A 25751-nucleotide genomic window follows, 5' to 3' on the forward strand; every position below is an offset into this window, starting at 1 on the left:
AGGTTTAAAATTGCAAAATTGCCATAAATGCTGTAAAATAAATAAAGGGTGAAATACACATACAATAAAATTAAGTTTCTCACAATAAAGTGCTGCTGTGCAAAATAAATGTGCAAATAAAAAGCAAACGTAATAGGATTTCATATAACACAATGAAATGCTACTGTGTGCGGTAAATACACATGCAAATATGCAAAATATAGGTTTAATGGATAGCCGTAGGTAACATTGAATAATATAGAAAGCCCGAAGTGAAAGGGAACCATTGATTTTGAATATAGCCAGAGAAACACTGCTAAAAGCACATTGACTCCAATTTAAAACGCTGATAAAATTGCATTTTCTTAATGCCTCATTCTCCTTTTATTTATTTTTTTCCTGGCTTTTTATTTTAACATGAGTTCTTTTTATTGAAAAAAAGTGTATGGTACATACATAAAAAATAAAGGGTGTCCACATAGAAACTTATGGTAATCTCAGTTTCACTTTTAGTACATCATGTAAATACATGCCTCACATAGATAATCACATCAGTACATAGTGTTTAACCACTTAATAACCGCCCTATAGCCAAATGACGGCTACAGGGCGGTTTCTTAACTCTGGGAGGCCGTCATATGACGTCCTCCCAGAATTCCGCTCTCGCGCGCCCCCTGGGGCACGCACTCGAGAGCATCCGTGACCGCCGGGTCCACAGGACCTGGCGCATCACGGATCACGGTAAACGGCCGCTCATAGCGGCCGTTTACCACGTGATCGCTCCGTCAAATGACGGAGTGATCACTTGTAAACAAACCGGCGTCATGTTATGACGCCGGTTCCTCCCTCCCCCTCTCTGTACCGATCGGAACAGCGGAGGGGGAAGAGATCGGTGTCAGCAGCGATGTGGGCTGCATCTGCAGTGCCCACATCGCTGCTCACCGAAAATTAACCCCTGAATTCCCTGCAAATACTCTGCAATACTCTGCAATACTCTGCAATACCCTGCAATACCCTGCAATACCCTGCAATACCCTGCAACACTCTGCAACACTCTGCAACACTCTGCAACACTCTGCAATACCCTGCAACACCCGCCAACACTCTGCAATGCTCTGCAACACCCACCAATACCCTGCAACACTCTGCAATGCTCTGCAACACCCGCCAATACCGTGCAACACTCTGCAATGCTCTGCAACACCCTCCAATATCCTGCAATGCTCTGCAACGCCATACTCTGAGATACCCAGCCATAGTCGGTGATACCCTGCAATACCCAGCCATAGACACCCCCCCCCCTCCCGCCGCCCTCCGGTGCTTCTACCGACTCGCCAATACGATCAAATCCAGAATCTTTTTTTTTTTTTTTTTTTTTTTTTTTTCAGGCTTCCCAGCTTAGAGGTGAGATGCGAGGTCTTATTGACCCCATATCTCACTGTAAAGAGGACCTGTCATGCCATATTCCTATTACAAGGGATGTTTACATTCCTTGTAATAGGAATAAAAGTTATCAAAAAATTTATTTTTGGGGAAAAAAATGTCAAACTAAAACAAATAAAGTAAAATGAACAATAAAATATATATATATTTTTTAAAGCGCCCCTGTCCCCATGTGCTCGCATGCAGAAGCGAACGCATACGTAAGTCCCGCCCACATATGAAAACTGTGTTCAAACCACACATGTGAGGTATCGCTGCGAACGTTGGAGCGAGAGCAATAATTCTAGCCCTAGACCTCCTCTGTAACTCAAAACATATAACCAGTAAAAAAAAAATTAAATCGTCGCCTATGGGGATTTTTAAGTAGCGACGTTTGGCGCCATTCCACGAGCGTGTGCAATTTTGAAGAGTGACATGTTAGGTATCGATTTACTCGGTGTAACTTCATCTTTCACATTATGCAAAAATTGGGCTAACTTTACTGTGTGTTTTTTTTTATTAAGCACAAAACAGTTTTTTTTCCAAAAAAAAAAAAGCATTCGAAAAATTGTTGCGCAAATACCGTGCGAGATAAAAAGTTGCAATGACCACCATTGTATTCTCCAGGGTGTTTGCTAAAAAAACATATATAATGTTTTGGGATTCTATGTAATCTTCTAGCAAATAAATGATGATTTTTACATGTAGGAGAGAAATGTCAGAATTGTCCTGGGTGCTCCAGAATGCCTGATGGCGCTCCCTGCATGTTAGGCCTCTGTATGTGGCCACACTGTGTAAAAGTCTCACACATGTGGTATCACCGTACTCGGGAGTAATAGCAGAATGTGTTTTGGGGTGTAATTTGTGGTATGCATATGCTGTGTGAGAAATAAACTGATAATATGACAATTTTGTGAAAAAAAAGTAAAAAAAAATCTTGATTTTGCAAAGAATTGTGGGAAAAAATGACAACTTCAAAGAACTCATCATGCCTCTTACTAAATACCTTGGAATGTCTTCTTTCCAAAAAGGGGTCATTTGGGGGGTAGTTGTACTTTTCTGGCATGTTAGGGTCTCAAGAATTTAAATAGGCCGTCAGTACTTCAGGTGTGATAAATTTTCAGATATTGGCACCATAGCTTGTGGACTCTATAACTTTCACAAAGACCAAATAATATCCACCAATTTGTACTTATTTTTACCAAAGATATGTAGTAGTATAAATTTTGGCCAAAATTTATGAAGAAAAAATTACTAATCTGCTAAATTTTATAACAGAAACGAAGAAAAATTCTTTTTTTTACAGAATTTTCTGTATTTTTTCTTTTATAGCACAAAAAATAAAAAACCCAGCGGTGATTAAATACCACCAAAAATAAGCTCTATTTGTGTGAAAAAAAGGACAAAAATTTCATATAGGTCCAGTGTTGCATGACTGAGTAATTGTCATTCAAAATGTGAGAGCACCGAAAGCTGAAAATTGGTCTGGTTATTAAGGGTGTTTAAGTGCCCAGTGGTCAAGTGGTTAAGTTATTATCGGAGCCATACAAACATCTCCATAGATCCACCCACTCCCCCACCCCATCTCGCCCATTCCCGGCTCATCTCCATATACTTAAAAGTATAGAACAATACTCATCTACAAATCAGGCTATTACAGTGGTGTGAAAAAGTGTTTGCCCCCTTCCTCATTTCCTGTTCCTTTGCATGTTTGTCACACTTAAGTGTTTCGGAACATCAAACCAATTTAAACAATAGTCAAGGACAACACAAGTAAACACAAAATGCAATTTGTAAATGAAGGTGTTTATTATTAAAGGTGAAAAAAAATCCAAACCATCATGGCCCTGTGTGAAAAAGTGATTGCCCCCTAAACCTAATAACTGGTTGGGCCACCCTTAGCAGCAACAACTGCAACCAAGCGTTTGCGATAACGTGCAATGAGGCTTTTACAGCGTCCTGGAGGAATTTTGGCCCACTCATCTTTGCAGAATTGTCCTAATTCAGTTACATTAGAGGGTTTTCGAGCATGAACGGCCTTTTTAAGGTCATACCACAACATCTCAATAGGATTCAGGTCAGGACTTTGGCTAGGCCACTCCAAAGTCTTCATTTTGTTTTTCTTCAGCCATTCGGTGGTGGACTTGCTGGTGTGTTTAGGATCATTGTCCTGCTGCAGAACCCAAGTTCGTTTCAGCAGCAAAACAGCAGCAAAACAGCCCCAGACCATCACACTACCACCACCATATTTTACTGTTGGTATAATGTTCTTTTTATGAAATGCAGTGTTCCTTCTACGCCAGATATACTTGGACACACACCTTCCAAAGAGTTCCACTTTTGTCTCATCGGTCCACAGAATGTTGTCCCAAAAGTCTTGGGGATCATCAAGATGTGTTGTGGAGAAATTGAGACGAGCTTTGATGTTCTTTTTGCTCAGCAGTGGTTTTCTCCTTGGAACTCTGCCATGCAGGCCATTTTTGCCCAGTCTTTTCCTGATGGTGGAGGCATGAACGCTGACCTTAACTGAGGCAAGTGAGGCCTGCAGTTCCTTGGACGTTGTTGTGGGGTCTTTTGTGACCTCTTGGATGAGTCGTCGCTGCGCTCTTGGGGTAATTTTGGGCGGCCAGCCACTCCTGGGAAGGTTCACCACTCTTCCATGTCTTCGCCATTTGTGGATAATGGCTCTCACTGTGGTTCGCTGGATTCCCAAAGCTTTGGAAATGGCGTTATAACCCTTTCCAGACTGATAGATCTCAATTACTTTCTTTCTCAATTGTTCCTGAATTTCTTTGGGTCTCGGCATGATGTGTAGCTTTTAAGGATCTTCTGGTGGACCTTACTGTGTGAACAAGGGGGGCAATCACTTTTTCACACAGGGCCATGATGGTTTGGATTTTTTTTCACCTTTAATAATAAACACCTTCATTTACAAATTGCATTTTGTGTTTACTTGTGTTGTCATTGACTATTGTTTAAATTGGTTTGATGTTCCGAAACACTTAAGTGTGACAAACATGCAAAGGAACAGGAAATGAGGAAGGGGGCAAACACTTTTTCACACCACTGTATGTGCATGTTGCAGAGTTTTTGAGCCACCTGTCCCAGACCTTCTCATATTTGGAGGGGCATCCCCTATGAGTGTATAAGTTTCTTAAACAGCAAGACACTATTAATTTCCCCGAGCCATTGGGAGACCGTTGGAGGATCAGATCTCATCCAGACTCTGGCAATCATTTTCTGTGCAGAAAATAGGGTTTCATGTAAGAATGTTTTGGTGTATTTATTTGAATCAGGATCTGGGAAGATGCCCAGAAGACACGGCTTTGGCTGAAGTGTAACGGGGGAGCCCATCGTGTCATGTAGGAACCTCACCACCTGCGACCAATACGTTTTGAATTTTAGGGCATTCCCACAAGAGAGGAAAAAAGGTACCTGGTACTTGTGCACACATGGGGCAAGTACTGGAATAGGTTTACTTGTATCTGGAAATTATAAGCGGCATGAGATATGCTCTGTGCGTTATAAAAACTTGGGTCAGCCGGTCAGAGTTTGGGCGAAACTCGTTTACAGGTGTCCAATGCATCACTCCATTCGTCATCTGTAATAGGCTCCTAATCCCTCTCCCATCTATTTTTAAGTGTGTAGGCAGCCACGGTCATGGAAGGAAGCGACAACATATCATAAAACTGTGAGATTAGTTTTTTGGGATCTGGGTTTTTTATCGCTGCCATCAGTGGGTTTGGGGGTAAAGATAGATCATCTAGGGGAAATTGGGCACGGTATGGATGACGAAGCTGTAAGTATTGATAGTAAAAGTGATTCGGGAGCCCGTATTAAGTCTGAAGGTCATGAAAGAATTTGTTTGCCACCAGAAAGCATGTGAGACAAATAAAAAATGCCCCTCCCGCCCCACACTCCGCTATCCACGATCCGTCTAAACTCTGGGATAATCCCATTATTCCATATAGGGGTATATTCATGCAGGGGTGGCAGGCACAGTTTCGCAGAGGCAATGTGCCACACCTTCCTATCCTGGTATAGAAGAGATGAAGTGACCACCTTCCTCCTCTCCCTCTCCGTTCCCCCGACAATCGCCACCATCGGGTCTAGAGTTAGTTTGGTCCATGCTGGGCATAGGAAATGTAGAAACATGTCTTTGTCTGTTTTGTCTATATGAAACATTTGCGATAGCTGAGATGCTAAATAATAAAGATTAAAGTCCGGCATTGCCAGTTCTGCTAGGTCTGTGGGCTGCTTTAGTTTTTGCCATGGGAGTTTGTGCCTATTACCCCATACAAAGGCTTTCAAAAGAGCTTCCATCACCTTAAAATGTTTGAGGACCAGGTAGACAGGGGAGTGCCAGAGCATATACAAAATTTTTGGAAGAAGGACCATCTTAATCAGGTTTGTACGACCCATTACCCCCAGTGGGAGACGTGCCCATAGCTGTGTCTTCTGTTTAATCATGTCAATTAAAGGAGTTATGTTAAGTTTAATATAATCTGACGGGATTCTAGTCGCCCTGATTTCAAGATATTTAATGGTATCCACCCTCTGTAGAGGACGCAGGGCCCTGTCTCTGGGAGGTGGAAAACTGTCCAGAGGAAGAATTTGGGACTTGTCCCAGTTGATTTTTAGACCAGAAAACGTGCCAAACTCTTCTATTAGTGCTAAAGCAAAGGGGAGTGATTGATCTGAGTTGTTTAGATAAAATAGAGTATCATCAGCATAGTTGCTGATCTTCTCTGTGATCCCATCCCTACAGAAATCCACTATTGCCGTATGCGCACGGGTCGCCATGGCTAACGGCTCCGCCGCCAGTGCGTATAGCAAAGGCGATAAAGGGCACCCCTGTCTAGTGCCTCTAGAGAGGGGGAACTGCTCTGAGGGCCAGCCATTCGCCAAAACCTTGGCCACCGGATTCTGATAGAGCAACTGAATCCACGTAATAAATTTGGGCCCCATACCAAACTGGGCCAAGCAGGTCCATAAGTACTGCCACTCAACAGAATCAAACGCTTTGGCGGTGTCCAAGGCGACTATTATCCTAGTGCCGGCGTCATCGTGGAGGGTCTGGAGGTTAAATAGTCTCCGGAGGTTAAACGACGTGTTTCGGCCCGGCATGAATCCTGCTTGATCCCCATGGATCAACGAGAGGATCACCTTGTTAAGGTGGATGGCAAGAACCTTAGCGAGTATCTTGACATCCACCTGCAGCAAAGAGATGGGGCGGTAAGATTCTGAGAGGTGCGGGTCCTTCCCAGGTTTGGGGATAAGCACTATAGTGGCCTCTTTCATGGTCGCTGGAAGTTCGGAAGTTTCAAATATAGAGTTATATATTGCCAACAGCCTAGGGGCCAGCAGCTCTACGTAGGTAGAGTAGAATTCTATCGGTAGGCCATCTGAGCCCGGGGCTTTGGACGACGGAAACGCAGCAATGGCAGACACTATTTCGTCACTTGTCAGAGGTGCCTCCAATCCTAAAGTCTGTTCCTCAGTCAGTTGGGGAAAATGCAGGCTCATCAAAAAAGATTCCATCCGGGAGGGGTCATTCGAGGCATTAGAGGTGTAGAGAGAGGTGAAGAAGTCACGAAACGGGATCAGTCTCGAGCACACCCTGTGACGAGCGGAGGGAGATCACCACAGGGGGTCTCTCCTCACTATGAACTAGATAAGCCAACAGTTTCCCTGCTCGTTCACCATGTTCAAATGACCTCTGCCTGAGAACAGCTTCTGTTTGGATTTTTCATAAAGCAATTGGTTTAGCGTTCTGGAACAAAGTCTAAGGCTGCCTGCCTTTTCCGCTGAGGGGTCATTTATAATGTCCTGTGTGTGTTGCCTCAGCTATATTTGCGACAGAAGACCGCTTTACCTTGTTGATTTGAGTCTGTAAGGTCATTCTAGCGTGCAGTTTAAACGCTTCCCAGACTATATGTGGTCGTGCCGATCCCTCATTCCTCATTGGTCTCAAAATATGCCCTCCAGCCCGATTCCAGGTTGCTATCCTCGGGGAGGCGAGTCAACCAGAAGGGATTTAGGCGCCACGTCATCAAGGGGTGAGCGTGTCGTTTGGAGAGCGTTGCCCACTATGGACAGTGGTCAGAGAGCGATCTGGGAAGTAGGCCCATGTCTGTGAGCCTAGGTAGGAGTGATTTGGGGAAGAGTATAAGGTCTATTCGGGACATAGAATGGTGAGTGGCTGAGAAGCACGTAAATTCCCGCTGTGTTGGGTGTCTGGTTCTCCACGAGTCCACCAGGTGGAAATCATGGTCAGTGGGGGGCACGGCGCGGCCTGGGTGGGGTCCGCCATCCTATCTATGGATTTGTCCAGCACATTATTAAAGTCCCCCATCCATACCACCGAAGCAGCGGGATGGAGAGCCATATAATTAAAACCCCCTGTCAATACACCAAACTGGAATGGTGGGGGTACATAAAAAGCCATTATAAGAAACATATCCCCATGCAGCTTTGCTTTTATAAATACAAATCTACCCAGCGGGTCAATAACAGAGTCCCGGAGCTCAAAGTGCGTGTGTTTAGCAATCGGTAAGGAGACTCCTCTGGAGTGGGTAGTATGTACAGAGTGATACGCCCAACCGATCCAAGGGCGCCGGAGCGCTCTAAGCATGGGACCTTCAGCATGTGTTTCCACTAAGGCCACTACATCTGCCTTCATTTTTTTTAAGCTGACCAAAAACGGCTGACCGCTTAATGGGGTCTCTCATTCCCCCTCACATTCCAAGTGAGAAATTTCAGTGTGGCCATGGGTGCATTCTAATCAATGGTGAGACTCCAGGAGACAGACCAACCCGCCAGGACCCTCCCCCCCAAACGGGGGAGGGCCCCACCGGCACCACCTGACACATGTAGTACCATAGAAAACAATCGTATACAAACTCAAAAATAACTTTTTTAACCTGTGAAAACCGTATATTCCCCCCTCCCCGCCCTGCACTGGCCCCAACTAGTGCGGGCATTAAACCCTAACTGCCAACTGGGCACAAACATTTTCCAATTCGGGAAGGAATAACATTGCAGCAAGAGTACCCGTAGAGGTGTCATGATAAGAGAGCGAAGTATTATGCCATTCGTTCCAACCCGAGTGGTGCATAGTAAAACATTGGGCGAAACTTCGCTGTATTATGTGACACTATAGAACTGTGCTCACAAAGCAAGGTGAGCTCGCGAATTAGTTGTTTTCCCCCGCCTGCAAGGAGGGTTCAAAAAACATTGGCATGTTGAGCTGCAATATAATCAAATAATCAAATGTTACAGGGCCCCGTGTAGGGCAGGACACTCTTTCCAACGGAGTTGTCGGCCAAAGTAAGTATAACCGCTCCGTCTCCATCCTGTGAGGGAGGCCAGTCTAGAATCGAGTGTCCCAGCACTCATGAGGAACTCAGCCTCCCCTCGCGGGCGACTGTCTTGACCAGTGAGCAGTGTACATATGCAGTCAGGCGCCCTGCCTCCACACGGCTGGCCCATCAGTGTGCGTAAATAAGGGAGGCTGTTAAACCACATGGGGCTGCATGGTAACATTCAGTGTCTCAGTATTTTGGGCCCTTGAGTGGTGGGTGCAGTAAGCATTGCTGTCGTGCAGTTTCACAATCACTCTGGGGGTATAAGGAGATAGGGGTCCCAGTCCAGCAACACATACATAGTCAAAGATGACCAGGTGAGAGAAGAGGGTGCACTTCCAGTAAACAGCCGGCAGTGACTGACAGATTCGTACACATATACTCATCTGTTGGTATCTCGACGTTCCAGCCACGACAGGGCTGTCTCAGGATCCTCAAAAAAGTGGGCACGGTCTGTACCTTCCACACGTAGACGAGCAGGGAATAGCGTAGCATATTTTATATTTTTGATTTGCAGGCGTCTCCTTTCTTCCATAAAACTTTTGCGTTTTTTCTGAACTTCAGAAGAAAAATCAGGGAAGATTGCTATGATTTTGTTTTCAAAAGGAATGTTCCCCTTTTCCCTGCTGAGGTGGAGGATGGTGTCTCTGTCCCTGAAGTTTAGGAACTTGGCAATAAAGGTGCGGGGAGGTGCCCCCGGTGGGGGAGGCTTACCCGACAGTCTATGTGCGCATTCCACCGCAAACATGGGGGAGAATAAGTCCCTTCTGTAGGTGTCCAAAAGGAGCTTTTCCAAAAAAGTCGGGGGGTCTCTGCCCTCCACCCCCTCTGGCAAGCCAATAAAGCGCAGATTACACCTGCGAATCCTATTCTCAATATCATCCTGTTTCTGTAGGATTTGATTCACTTGGTGCTGCATGGCCTCCGAGGAGATCTGCGGGGGGGGGGGGGGGGGGGGGGGGGGAGTCCTCTACATTACTCAGGCGGGTCTCAGCTTCAGTAACCCTCTCCCTTAATTTCTGGAAATCTTGCCTAACCAGCGATATATCAACTTTTACCTCTTCAATCCTGGCTGTGAGGTTGGCTTGGCAGTTCGTGACAGCTTCTTGACATGCTGTAATAGCCTCCAGGAGTCTGGCTGTGTTTGTGTTCCGCGCGTCCTCCTCCCCTGCATGGCAGTACCATCTTGGTCTGCTGGGCCTGCTTCATCATGCCGGAATTGAGACAATCTAGCGGCCGCTGAGGTGTTCCGTTTTGTCGGCGACATGTGCCCTGGGGTTGCCCGGTTCGCGGAGCAGTCAGAACGGAGAGAAGAGTGCAGTCTGCGTCTCAGGATATGTGATCAGGATATGCGGCCAGCGGAGCTCAGCTCACATGTGTCCTATCTTATGCCGCTCCAGGCCACACCCCCCTTTCCTGGCTTTATAGCTCGCTTTTCATAACGCTCGTGAGCATGAGGCCTTAAAGTGATTCAACTCCACCTCTAGAAAAATGTATACCAAAAAACAGTACTGCTCTACTAAGGGACTCAAAACATCTAGACCAGGGATATTCAATTAGTGGACTTCCAGCTGTTGCAGAACTACAATTCCCATGAGGCAGAGGCATGATGGGACTTGTAGTTTTGCAACAGCTGGAGGTCTGCTAATTGCATATCCTAGATCTAGACCATAAATGCATTCATAGTGTCTGTGTTTGTATATACAGTAATATGGTGCAAATAAGTAAATGTGAAAATCCAACTGGACATTGGTTCAGCAAAGTGCTGACAATAATATGTGCTCTCCACCACCAGTTTCACAAGCTGCTCACCTTATACAAAATCAGCAGTTTTTCCCTCTGGGGATAATGAAGACACCTGGTGTCAGGGCTTTTTTTCAGCGGGGAAACACAGTTCCGGAACCTCCAGCACTAAGGGTCTATTGTTGCTGAGGAGGTCTACTGTTTCTGGTGGGGGATTTATAGTTGCTTGGGGTGGGGGGTCTCATATTTCTGGCCGTCAAGAGCCTATTGTTGCTTGGGGGGGGGATATTTGTTGTGGGTGGTCCATTGTTGGGGAAATCTATTGTTGTTTAGGGGGGGCTCTATTTTAGTGCTTTTCTTGTTATTACTAAATTCCATACAAATTACAAAATACTTGGTTCTGTATGCTCTAAAAAAGGCAGTACTGGGAGATGGGTAGGGGGTGAAACTAGAAAATGGTGCTCATAGGAGGGCAGGGGCAGAAAAAAAAAGGTGACTCGGAGTTCCTGCACTTATTCTCTAAGAAAAAAAGCCCTGCCTTGCGTAATATGGATGCAAATACCTCCTTGGAAAAAGGCTCCCTTTTAGAGCCTATGGAACACCGTTTGTCTTGCCCATGGATGTTATGTGCAAGAAAAAGGAAACATCTAGTGCTCTCAGTTTTTAAGATAATTTAATTGTATAAAAAAAAAAGTAGTAAATAAACTCACAAATAAGACACACTCAGCTTCTGCTAGCTGCAAGACATTAAAAACACCCACGTATCGAGATGGCCACGGTGTGATGTTAGCAGGCTCTGACCCCTAGACACGTGCCGTCGGGGTAGGGGTGGAGCTAAAAATGTCACTGTCCGGTTATAAATGCTTCCATTCATCACCTCCATAATTCAGCCGTCAATCACGCTTACTCTGACATATATGGAGTGTGCAGGAAGGGATTACTACAAAACTCACTGGGGACACGGTGTAGCACAAAATAACCATGTAAATACCGCAATCAAATTTCTAAAAACCGGAGCATATATGCTGATACTTCACACCTCAGCCCATCCTTACATGTAAAATCCATACATTCCTATGTACTAATCAAAACCTTATTAGTAATGTACAAATAAAACTAAGTACATGTGCTAAATAAGAACCAATTCATATTAAAATTTAATAACCATTTATTATTTAAATAAAACAAATGATACAAATTATATATATTATATATTATATATTCTCACTAAAGTGAGTACACCCCTCACATTTTTGTGGATATTTTATTATATCTTTTCATTTGACAAAACTGAAGAAATTAAACTTTACATTGTAGCAAAGTAGTGAGTGTACAGCTTGTATAAAGGTATACATTTGCTGTCCCCTCAAAATAACTCAAAACACAGCCATGAATGTCTGAACTGCTGGCAAAAAAGTGAATACACCCCTAAGTGAAAATGTGCAAATTGGGCCTAATTAGCCATTTTCTCTCCCTGGTGTCATGTGACTCGTTAGTGTTACAAGAACTCAGGTGTGAATGGGACTGAGCTGCAGCATGGTGCCCAAGACCATACAGCGGTTTAACAGGACAGGTTCCACTCAGAACAGGCCTCGCCATGGTCGACCAAAGAAGTTGAGTGAATGTGCTCAGCATCCTATTTAGAGGTTGTCTTTAAGCAAATATGAGTGCTGACAGCATTGCTGTAGAGGTTGAAGGGGTGGGGGTCAGCCTGTCAGTGCTCAGACCATAATCCGCACACTGCATCAAATTGGTCTGCATGGCTGTCATCCCAGAAGGAAACCTCTTCTAAAGATGATGCACAAGAAAGCCCACGAGCAGTTTGCTCAAGACAAGCAGACTAAGGACATGGATTACTGGAACCATGTTCTGTGGTCTGATGAGAGCAAGATAAGTTATTTGGTTCCGATGGTGTCAAGCGTGTGTGGCAGCAACCAGGTGAGGAGTACAAAGACAAGTGTGTCTTGCCTACAGTCAAGCATTGTGGTGGAATTGTAATGGTCTTGGGGCTACATAAGTGCTGCCGGCACTGGGAAGCTACAGTTAATTGAGAGAACGATGAATGCCAACATGTACCGTGACATACTGAAACAGAGCATGATCCCCTCCCTTTCGGAGACTGGGCTGTAGGGCAGTATTCCAACAAACCTCAAACACACCTCCATGATGACCATTGCTTGCTAAACAAGCTGAGGGTAAAGGTGATGGGACTGGCCAAGCATGTCTCCAGACCTAAACCCTATTAAGCATTTGTGGGGCATCCTCAAACGGAAAGTGGAGGAGCGCAGGGTCTCCAACCTCCACCAGCTCCTGGTTGCCAATGGAGAAGTGAAAGTGGACTCCAGTGGCAACCAGTGAAGCTCTGGTGCACTCCATGCCCAGGAGGGTTAAGGCAGTGCTGGAAAATAATGGTGACCACACAAAATATTGACATTTTGGGCCAGATTTAGACATTTTCACTCAGGGGTGTACTCCCTTTTGTTGCCAGCGGTTTAGACATTAATGGCTGTGTGTTGAGTTATTTTTAAGGGGGCAGCAAATTTACACTCTGCTACAATATAAAATAGTGAATGTATAGCTTGTATAAAAGTGTAATTTCTTCAGTGTTGTCGCATGAAGATATAATAAAATTTATAAAAATGTGAGGGCGTACTCACTTTTGTGAGATACTGTATATAAATATATAGGCCATAGGAGATATACATAAAAATAAATAAATGATCTATCTAATCTATTACTAATGAAACCATTCACATTAAGGCCCTTCAGTGTAAGAACCTTAGCCTCAAATATCCAGAAGGATTCTCTCCTACTAAGCTGTCTGATGAAATTTCCCACCCCCCATTCCAATACAGAGACACCCCTGGTTTCATAGGTGATTCAATCTCAAATTTGATATTCCTTCCCTGTGCTAAAGTTTTTTTTTTTTCAAATTGGTCTCAGGCCTGTTTCACATGGCCGATCCGTTCAGGTCCACCTGTCAGTTTTTCAGGCGGACCTGAATGGATGCTCCATAGAGGTCTATGGAGCGTCTGATGTCAGCGGTGACATGTCCGCTGACATCCGAACCTCTCCTATGCGAAAAAGTGTGACGGAGGAAAAACCTAATTTCCATCTGTGACCACAGTGTCCGTCGTCATCCGATCTCTCATAGGGGAGAGTGACACTTTGACAGGTCCGTCCCTGCACAGTGTGCAGAGATGGACCGGTCCTCTGCCTGCTCAGCGGGGATTGACAGAGCGATCCCCGCTGAGCAAGCGTATATATCCACGGGGTGGATCATCACTGATCCGCCCCGTGTGAAAGGACCCTCAAGACTGATGACATGCCAGACGTTTTCCACATGCATAAAGCCTGTAATTATGTTATTAAACAAAGTCATCTTTTGTTTTGGAGGGTCTATGACTCAAAGAGCCAGTATATCTTTTAATGTGGGAGCCTTTCTGTAAACAAATCCAGTATGTATCAGCAGAAGGGGTCCCAATATCCAGTCCTTCCTTAAAATATCCCAATGATTTCTAATAATTTGTTCTACCTTTCTAAACTGTACATTAGAGTCTAAAATCACTTTATACTCCAACACAAAATTACTCTGTTGGTGCCCATCTTTTAACAGTGATTTTATTTCTATCTCCAACACTTTGAGGGCTATTTATAAAAGGAAAATCCACTTTGCACTACAAGTGCAAACGGCACTTGATATTGCACCGAAATTGCACTTGGAAGTCCCGTTGCTGTAGATGCGAGGGTGACATGCAAAGAAAGTAAAAAAACACTGCCAAACATAGCTTTAGCATATATGTTTACGCTAAACATATGTTTGGCAGTGTAGGAGTGCATAGTGAAGAATATTTTGATGTGAAATTGTATGCTTGAAAAAAGAGACAAGGAACAGACCAGTGTGTATGCTGAAGGTGGGATATTATGGCAAAAGCATGTTCTGTTAAGCTGAAAGAAAAAATGACTGGAGGTAGAGACTGAATCCACCATTGACAAGACAGTGAATCTGGACTCTTATGCATTTTAGAACTAGCAAATATATGCCTGATCAAAGATGGGTTAATTACACTGAATGCTTTTAGCTTTCATGATTTATAATCGAGTGGTTTGTAGTATTACCCAATGAAAAAAAAAGTGTGTGTGTATGAAATAAATGTATCAGAACGCCTGCCTTTTAAACACATGAAATTTAATGGCATCCCAGTCTTAGTCCGTAGTGTTCAATTTTGGGGTTGCCCACCCTTTGCATCTATAACAGCTTCAACTCTTCTAGCAAGGCAGTCCACTAGGTGTAGGAGCGTGTCTATGGGAACGTTTGACTATTCTTCCAAAAGCTAATTTGTGAGGTCAGGCACTGATGTGGACAAGAAGTCCTGGCTCGCAGTCTCCACTCTAATAAATCCCAAAGGTGTTCTGTTGGGTTGAGGTCAGGCCAGTCAGGTTCCTCCATGCCCAAACTCACTCATTCATATCATTTTGGATCTTGCTTTGTGTACTGGTCCAAATCAATTGGAGGGGGGATTATGGTGTGGGGCTGTTTTGTTGTCCTTTGTCTCAGTGAAGGGAACTCTTAAGGCGTCAGCATACCAAGACATTTTGGAAAATTTCATGTTCCCAGCTTTGTGGGAACAGTTTGTGGATGACCCCTTCCTGTTCCAACATGACCGTGCACCAGTGCACAAACAAATGTCCATAAAGACATGGATGAGTTTGGGCTTGAGTAAATTGACTGGCCTGAACAGAGTCCTGACCTCAACCTGATAAAATATCTTTGGGATGTATTGGAGCAGGGGCGAAGGGTCAGGCCTTCTCATCCACATCAGTGCCTGACCTCACAAATGCGCTTCTTGAATAGTCAAACATTCCCATAGACACACTCCTAAACCTTGTGGACAGCCTTCCCAGAAGAGTTGAAGCTGTTAGTTGCTAAGGGTGGGCCAACTCTATTGAACCCTACACACTAAGACGGGGATGCCATTAAAGTTCATGTCTGTGTAAAAATATAGAAAAAATGTGCATAAATGTAGTAGGCTGCCAACATTTCACTAGAAATATAGTGTAAATACAGATAAAAATAAAAATGTGGTTTTAACCACTTGCTTACTGGGCACTTAAACACCCTTCCTGCCCAGACCAATTTTCAGCTTTCGGTGCTCTCACACTTTGAATGACAATTACTCAGTCATGCAACACTGTACCCAAATGAATTTTGTGTCCTTTTTTTCCCACAAATAGAGCTTTCTTTTGGTGGTATTTGATCACCTCTGGGGTTTTTATTTTTTGCGCTATAAATGAAAAAAGACCGAAAATTTTGAAAAAAAACGCATATTTCTTTGTTTCTGTGACAGAATTATGCAAATTATTAATTTTTCTTCATAAATTTTGGCCACAATTTATACTGCCACATATCTTTGGTAAAAATAACTGAAATTAGTGGATATTATTTGGTCTTTGTGAAAGTTAGAGAGTCTACAAGCTGTGGTGCGAATCGCACAAAATTGATCACATCTGATGTACTGGTGGCCTATCTCGCTTCTTGTGACCCGAACAAGTCAGGAAAGTACAAATACCCCCCAAATGACCCCTTTTTGGAAAGTAGACATTCCAAGGTATTTAGTAAGAGGCATGGTGAGCTTTTTGATGTTGTCATTTTTTTCCCACAATTCTTTGCAAAATGAAGATTTTTCATTTTCTTTATTTTTCTCCACAAAATTGTCATTGTAATAGGTTATTTCTCTCACGTGGCATGTGTATACCACAAATGACACCCCCCAAAAAATTCTGCTACTCCTCCTGAGTATTACAATACCACATGTGTGGGACTTTTTCACAGCCTGGCCACATAGAGAGGCCCAACATGCAGGGAGCGCCATCACGTGTTCTAGAAGCATAAATTACACATCTAACTTGTTGACTACTTATTACACTTTTGAAATACCAGGACAATGACACGTGACACTGATGACAGATGGCACTGATACGTGGCAATGATGACACTTATACGTGGCACTGATGACACGTGGCACTGATGACAGATGACACTAATATGTGGCACTGATGACACGTGGCACTAATACGTGGCACTAATACGCGGCACTGATGACACGTGGCACTAATATGTGGCACTGATGACACGTGGCACTAATACGTGGCACTGATGACACGTGGCACTAATACGCGCCACCGGTGACAGATGGCACTAATACGTGGCACCAATGACGCGTGACACTGATGACAGATGGCACTGATAAGTGGCATTGATGACACGTGACACTGACAACAGATGGCACGTGACACTGACAGGTGGCACTGATGACAGATGGCACTAATACGTGGCACTGATGACATATGGCACTATGTGGCACTAATAACACGTGGCACTGATGACAGATGCCACTTATACGTGGCACTGATGACAGATGGCACTGGGGACAAATGGCACTGACAACAGGTGGCACTGGGGACAGATAGCACTGCGGGCAGGTGGCACTGGGGTGGATGGCACTGGGGCGGATGGCACTGGGGCAGGATGGCACTGGGGCAGGATGGCACTGGGGCAGGATGGCACTGGGGCAGGATGGCACTGGGGGGGGGGTGGCACTTTTTTTTAACTTTTTTTTAACTTTTTTTTTTACTTTTTTCTTTTTTACACTGACGGCTGCTGCAGCCGTTCTTCTCTCCCCTCTCACACGCTGTCTGTGTGAGGAGGGAGAGCGGCGCTGAGAGATGATCTCATATGTTTACATATGAGATCATCTCCCATTGGACACGCCGATCACGCTGTAAACGGCCGCTGTGATTGGCCGTTTACAGCGATCTGTGTTTGCCTGTCCCCGGGGGACACGGCAAACACAGAACTTCCGCGATGCACGCCCGCGGCGGCGCGCATTGCGGAAGTAAACACCAGGCCGTCCAGGGACGGCCAGGCGAGGGAAGCCGCCCGCCCTAAGGCCGTCATTCAGCTATAGGGCGGGCAGGAAGCGGTTAAAATAGTGACAAAAATTATTAATGACAAAAAGATAACCATGAAGAAAGGTAAATATACTGAAAGCAACTATCTTATAAATGACTATGTTGTGTAAAAACAAAATTGGCTCAAAATGAATTTTCCAAAAGCGAATGAATCAAAAGTTGTGTAGGAAAAAATATCTTGCACTCCTCCCGGTGAAGTGAAACTGAATCTTGTGTGTAAACAAAGGATAAGGTGGCACGCTTACCAGACTTGATGGACTGGTATACTGTACATGACAGGAGTAAAACGAGCATTCATGAGGAATAACCTCAACAAGATTGAGTATACGAAGTTGATAATCTGTGAATGGGTCACTTCTGATTTTCACAGAGGGTATCCGCCATCAGGTAATTAGCTCTATGAGGTGCAGTCATCCACATCAAAGGTGAACTGTCCCAGCCAATACTGAGGCTCAGTATTCGCTGGAACAGTTTTGCGTGTGAGCACGGAGGGATGGGGTGCTTTAATTGTATTTTTTCTTTATTTGATCACTTTTATTGCTGTCAGAAGGACATCCCTTGATAGTAATAGGCAGTGACAGGTACTCTTTTCATGGAGGGATCTATAAGACCCCAAATCCCTCCATTGCACTTCAAATTTTTCAAAATGCCAAGTTTATTTATTTTTAATACTGTAGTTTTCTAAAATTTGGCGCTTTTAAGTCTTCTGTAAACATGAATATATTTCATGACATCTCTTCCGGGTTACTAGATCCGATCGAAGCAGATTCTGGCTTTGTTTGGATCTCCGGTTTGCCGGCAGGTTACTCTTCTGGGAGAGGAAATGTCCCCTCCCACACCTGGGAATAACAGCCGAGTGGCTTTTTAGCCACATTGGTTGTTATCCCAAGAAAGCCAACCCGTGACTAAAAAAACAAAACAAAAAACACCCAAAAACGTGCAGCTGCATGCTTTACCCTGGTACAGCCCCTGTAAGCCGAGGCCGCATATTTGCATATGGTCAGCAGGAAAGGGCTACCATACAATATCACATTAGTAGGATATATAGATATGAGAGCTCATAATATGTTGGCCATAAATGCCTCTATTATATTATATAATCTCGAACTGCTCAGTATTGCATTATATACCGTATTTATCGGCGTAAAACACGCACCTTAATTTCAAGGCAAGTTTCAGGAAAAAATGCACAATTTTTTAATAAAGAACTTTGAAGCAAAATAAGGGTCAGTGCCCATCTGCAGCCTCACTATTGCCTATTAATGCAGCCTGCTCAGTGCCCATCTGCAGCTTCGCCATTGCCCATCAATGCAGCCTCACCGGTGCCATATTACACAGAGCCGGGATCTCCTGTGTACTCGGAGCTCGCAGTCACTCAGACCAACCTCCTAGCCCAGCTCTTATGATAGACAGAACACCGGTTCAATGCCATGATATGTGACCTCTATGCTAGGAGCCGTGCTAGGTGGCGGGACTGTGAGTGAGCACCGAGTACACAGGAGATCCCGGCTCTGTATAATCTGGCGCCACTCGTCCCCTCCATCACCTCCAAGGCACACAACACACACACACACACACACACACACACACACACACACACACATTATTTTCCCCTTATTTTCAGGGGGAAAAATTATGTTTTATACACCAATAAATAAGGTAATTATTTTCATGATCATGCTTTTTAGGCTATTTTAATATGGATTTTTATTATGGATATATACAGTACATATTTCGACATAGAGGTTTTTGCTTTTGATATGCTGGCTGCAGGGTTTACATTAATTTACCTTTTTTTTTTTTTTTTTTTTTAAGCATATTGTTAGATATCTTCATTTACATTTTTTTTTTTAAATGGGTTTCTTCTTTACTGTGCATTATTGTAATGTTCTATACAGTGACTAATTGGCTTTGTTTTTTTATGTAATATATTTAATATATACCCACATGTTCATCTGATTAGTAATTGCAATTCAGACTATTTATATCTGGCTCCCCTCAGTCATGGCATCATTTGACAAAGGAGTGTGCATGCTCAGTACAAGCCTTGCACATGTGCTGTGTTCCCTTCTTCCCGGTGACATCACATGACATGCACAGTGCTGCACTCCTGGCTCATCTCCATTGTACGATACCCGGAATGACACAGGACCCTGCCGGCTTGTCTCCTGACACACCGCGGTCTCCGTACACCTGACTTGAGGCACTTTATAGTATCTCTCCACTGGGAGTTTTATCTTGACAGATGAGTGTTCCATGTGAGTGTTCACTTGTCTGCTCTGATCCCATGCTTTATTAAAATATTACTCTTAGAGGAACTTTTCTGTTTAAATCATATATACTCTAAGTTAGCGAGCATAAAATTCCAGTTCTATCAAATGTTGTTTCTGTGTCAGAATCAGCTGTATATTTCTATTTGGCCAAATGAATGGTATTTAATACTCGTTGAGTATTCTCTGACCTCTTAGGCCCAAATCCAGACTGGGGTATATAAGGAGGGCTATATGGTGCAAAAGTTGACTCAGCAATGTTCTTGCAAAGAACCTTAAGATATACATTTAAGAGAGCTATGGGCCTGTAACTCTGGCATTTCTTAGGATCCTTGCCATCCTTGTATGGTATCACCCATTAGCATTGAGTTAAGGTGGTTGTAAACTCTCCCCCACAACTTTGTCCCATGTAAATCAGCATAATAAACCCTAATGAACACTGCTTGTAGATATCTCCTTACTTAGTATTGTTGCAATCCTTTTTGTTCTTTAGAATGATGCCACTGAGCATGCCCAGATCTCCCCTGATTTATGACACACTCTCTATGTGCTTGTTTATCTGTTATCAGGACTTCCTACAGCACACTACTGATATCCCAGGAGGCTGCAGAATCATTCAGAACTTCCTCCTACATACCATGTGACATCACATGCAGTGTATTCCTGCCCATTACTGCACTGCAGTCTTATCAGTTGAAGCTGATAAGATTGACAAAGCAGACAATTGGCACAAGTAAATACTATGAAATAAAACAAGTCAGCAGCTATGAACAGTGAAGCAGGGTTTCCATAGAAACGCTGGATTGAGGAGGCTTGGTTAACAGTACAGGAAGTGCTCAATGTAAGGGCGGAAATGCACTCCACTGTGGACTCGGAAAACAATACTTAAGATGGAGCTGCCTAACCCCTGGAAACAATTTTTTTAAAGTTTCTTTAAATAATAAGTAATATGTGATTTGGGCTGGATTACAGTTACTATAGTTTGATTATGATAATAGACTAAATGAAAAGAAGCATCAGAGTTGGAGAGTCTACTTCCTCTTTAAAGGCCTCTACAAGTTTCTGGCCTAAAATAGCCTGGAAACATTTTGTAGTAGGCGAGGGTAAACCCTTCTGGACCTATGGCTTTACCAGTATTCATAAGGGCAATGTTGAATTTGTCTATGTGAAATGGGTGTTTCAAGTCTTGGATCACATATTCAGGTAGACACAGCATCCCAGAGTCCTGCAAATAGTAGAGCAGCACAATTCTGGCCAAAATGAGAATCACAATTTTTTTTCTTAGAATAAAAAGATCACGATTTTCTCACGATGTAAAATCTTTCACATTATACAAAAAAAAATTGGTTAACTTTTTAATTTAAAATCTTTAAAATGCATTTGAAAGACCGCTGCGCAAATAGTGTGACATAAAATATTGCAACAACCACTATTTTATTCTCTAGGGTGTTTACTAATAAAAATATAATGTTTGGGGGTTCTAAGTAATTTTCTAGCAAAAAAAAAAAATGATTTTAACTTGAAACCAACAAAATGTCAGAAAAATATTTAGTGGTTAAACTTTTTCACTTACACACAGTCTATTCCATTGACAAATTGTTAAAGTTTATACACAAGTTCAACTGATAAAGAATGTTTTGATTCTTGGCAGATTACCTAGTTTTTCTCTTCGTTTCTTTTGATGGCTGTGGCTTCAGAAGAGCAGAGAGAATTGTTTGCATAGAAAGAATTGTGAAACACTTTAGTCAAGATCGAGATAACGTTTTTTGACGATTAATCACGCAGCTCCAGTTTTCACAGATCAGAGGAGCGGAGCTGATCTGCGTTTCACCTTTACTGCTGTAGGTCGGCTGGCATCAGTTCCACTAGAGGGTGTTCAGCTTTGTGCACTCTGCAGCTATGGGTGTCGCTGCCCATCATCTGTTGCCTAATATGTTTCCTTCCTGCTACTTCCTGTTCAGCCCTTCATGTGCTTCTCTATTTAAATCCTTTTCAAACCAGCTACTATTGCAATCAGTGACACTGTGACTGCGGGGGGGGGGGAAATCGTGGGGCGATCGGGGGGGGGGGGGTTTGTGTGCCTGTGTGTGCCTACATGTCAGTGTAGTGTTGGTGCACACTTACTTTCTGTCTTCTCCTCGTAGTCCGGTCAAAAAGACCGCCCCGAGGAGAATGACATCACTTCCTCCCTGCCTGTGTTTACTATACACAGAGGGAGGAAGCTTCTCATTCGCCAGGAGCGATTGAGAGGGGATGGCCAGAAACCAACGGCCATCCCCTCATCTCGGATCGCTCCTGAAGCGAACCGGACCGCCGTATCCAGCGGGAGGGGGTCCGATCGGACCCCCCACCCGCTGGAAGGCAGGCACGTACATGCTTGTGCCTGCCGGTGCCATTGCGATGACGTACAATGGCAATACGGTGGTCCTTAAGTGGTTAATTGGGCTCTTAGCAAGCGAGGACTTGTCTTTTAAACAGAAAATCTTTTTAAGGTATGCGTTCGATTTTTGTCTTTCAGATAATTTATGGTTTGGTCACAACTTTTTCACCCAGAAGAGGGGGATGGCAATGGGTGTGAAATTTGCGCCCAGTATAGCCAACCTCTTCATGGGTCAGTGGGAGGACAAAGAGTTGTTCCATGAGAGAAGACCAGAGCTCCTTTACTATAGGCGCTATATTTATGACCTGCTATTGCTATGGGCAGGGGCCTGAATCTACACGTTAATAATCTTTGGATCATCTGAATGATAACATGCATAATATCAGACTAACTAGTCAGTGGAGTAAATAACAAATACATTTCCTTGATGTGAATATATTTAGGGTTGAAGATAAACTAAAGACCAAAGTGATCAAGGCCACTGATGGGAACAGCTTTCTCTCAGTTTAAAGAGATAGAGGATATATTCCACTCATCGGCATGTACTTCATTTAGATAGAACCCTTGCAACAGGTTCTCCCTACTAAACCTAAGTTTATTTATCGTAAGGCCCCGAGCTTTGGAGATTTGATTGTAAAAAGAGTAATAGACCCTCCTAACCGGCCTCCATCTTTCTGGTATCAAGATGGATTTTTTGCTTATCGAAAATGTAAGGCATGTAGAGAGGTTTCTAGACCTATGAGGAAAGTGGAGAAATGTATGTCTACCTCTAATAATAAAGAATTTAGTATTAAACAATTCATTACATGCAATACATCACATGTGGTTTATGCTCTGCAATGCCCTTGTGGGCTAATTTATATAGGAAGGACTAAATGCCTTTTAAAAATTACAATTGCAGAACATGCGCATAATATTGCGATTGGTTTTAAGGATCATAGCATATCCCTTCATTTTAAGTTGCATCATGGCCAAGATCCATCAGGCCTTCTTTTTTGGGGTATAGATCATATTAAATATATTATATGAATAAACAATTTAAAAAAAAAATATTAAAATTGATCTAAGATGCATGATTTTATATAAATTGAATGGTTTTATTAAATATAGTTGTGATCACATTATTATTATAGCTGGCATGTATATAAAAGCATTAAGTTAAGATTGTAATGATCTATAGCTCAATGTCATTGTTATTTTATTATTAGCATAATACTTATAGTAATGCTATTTGATAAACTGTTATTGCTGTGCACCTTCACTACAATACAGGGCACTTTCGCCCCCTTCCTTCCCAGCCCAATTTTCAGCTTTCAGCGCTCTCGCACTTTCAATGACAATTGCGCGGTCATGCTACGCTGTACCCAAATTACATTTTTATCATTTTGTTCGCACAAATAGAGCTTTATTTTGGTGGTATTTATTCACAACTCCGTTTTCTATTTTTTGCGATTTAAGTGCAAAAAGAGCGGAAATTTAAAAAAAACTATTTTTTTCTTTCTATTTTAAAACAAATCAAATTCAATCAAATTTTGTCATAAATTTAAAGCCAAAATGTATTCTGCTATGTTTTTGGTAAAAAAAAAAAAAATCCGTTAAGTGTATAATAATTGGCTTGTGTGATCATGGACATATGTACGCAAAAAATCATGTACAGTTGTGTGCAGGTGATCAAGGACATATGTGTGCAGATGATCATTGGGACATGTGATTTTAGTGGGACATATGTGAGGGACATGTGTTTTTATTATTTGGGGACATGTGTGGGGACATGCGTTTTATACTAGACTGGTGATCAGAGAGTAAAAGGCTGTAAAAACAGCTCATACTCACTGATCACAAGCCGGCTGCAGCGATCTGCTCTCCTCTCCTCAGCGACGACTTCCGTGTGAGGAGAGCCGATTGCCTAGCAACCGGCTGTTTGTTTACATCACATGACGGCTGTGATTGGACACTGCCATCATGTGCTCAGGAGGGCCAATCACAGAGCCCTCCTGCCGATCCGAGATTTGCCATGTCCAGGTGACATGAGCTCATCGGGATCGCACTGCTGCGTGATCCCCCTCCTTCTGAAGGACATTCCTGAACGTCCAGTCAGAAGGAGGAGGCTCCCACCTGGCCGTATATATACATTGGCTGGGTGGGAAGTAGTTAAACAAATAGCCGTTGTGGGCGTGTAGTTTGCTAATTAGCATTGCATGCCCTATATATAGATACCTGGACACCGCGCTGTAAGACCACAAACTTTGAGAAAGTCGTGATGACAAAATACGTCAGAGCGTGACCTTACGGCGACCGGAAACTGTCACAACGCTGTGCGTTCCAAGACTCAGAGCGCTGAATCAGGAGGAGGAAGTGTTAGATACTGAGATCATTACAATCTTCATGGGAATACACTCTGGTCTTTCAGCCTTTGAGGAGAACAGCTAGTTCAAAGTAAGTTTATAAAGAACTGTGACCTTGAGCTATATGGTCACCACTGAACCAGCATTGTGACATTTATAATCACATTTTATTTGAAGTACATAATAAATAGTTAAACTGGACTATACTATGTGGAGTCTTTATTTCATGCTCCTGGATTTTGGAATTGCCTATAAGGACACCCCATAGAGGTATTTGGAGCAAATATGCTGCTGGATGATGTTTGAGGTCTGTTAACTTCCTGACACCTGAGGGTGTGTGCAACACATGGTTGAAGAGGTTCATGGTGAAAGGTGCACTCATCAAATATCGAATGTATACACCAATTGTGTTCACTAGAGACTTTTTCATTCAACATCATACTTATGTTTATCCATTTATATGCCTAGTATTTTTGCGTGTATGGTGGAGACTATATACTAGTTATTCAGTTTCCAAACTTTGGTTACTACTGAAAGGAGCGCCGCTTTGGTGTTTGTTACTCATTTAGAGTTGCATATTTTACATCGATTTTGTACAATAAAGAAATGTAAAAAATCTAATGTCTTCATCAGTTTAGACCAATATGTATTCTGCTACATATTTTTGATTAAAACAAATTCCCAATAAGCGTATATTGATTTGTGCAAAAGTTATAGCGTCGTCAAACTGTTATTTTTTTTTCGTTTTTACTAGTAATGGTGGCGATAAGCAACTTATAGCAGGACACTGATTTTGCGGCAGACAAATCTGACACCTGACACTTTTTTTTTTTTTTTACTTTTTATGGACCAGTGACACCAATACAGTGATCAGTGCTAAAAAAATAAATAAAAAAAAAATAAAATGCACTGGCTGGCAAAGGGTTAACGGGGGCAATCAAAGGGTTAACTATGCCAAGCCTGTGCTTACTCACTGTGGGGTAGGTGCTTTGACTAGGGGAAGGCAAAGATCTGTGTTCCTGCTTTGCGGAAAAACAGGATCAATACTATACCTTCTGGCAGAACGACAATCTGCCTTGTTTACATGGGTTGTTTTTAAAACTGCCATTTTCCTCTTTGTAAGAGCTTGTATGCTAAAGTATGTGGTACATCCAGTACCCTTACGTGTTCATGCCACCAGATTGGCCTGGATTTCCTCTGCATTTTTCTAGCAAGAGTCTGTTCTTCAGCTTTGTATGGCTACCACCTAATTTTCAGTTCACATGTTCTCCAAGTT

The 25751-nt window shown here is 43.1% G+C and overlaps 1 protein-coding gene across 3 annotated transcripts in view; it reads left to right on the plus strand.

Annotated features, from left to right (window-relative positions):
- The window catches only part of NFATC3 (nuclear factor of activated T cells 3), a 915828-nt gene that overhangs the window by 158301 nt on the left and 731776 nt on the right, over positions 1–25751 (plus strand). The window lies entirely within an intron of this gene.

The sequence above is a fragment of the Lithobates pipiens genome, unplaced genomic scaffold (assembly GCF_037356315.1).
Source record: "Lithobates pipiens isolate NorthernLeopardFrog02 unplaced genomic scaffold, aLitPip1_a1.2 Scaffold_10, whole genome shotgun sequence".
Classification (NCBI taxonomy): Eukaryota; Metazoa; Chordata; class Amphibia; order Anura; family Ranidae; genus Lithobates; species Lithobates pipiens.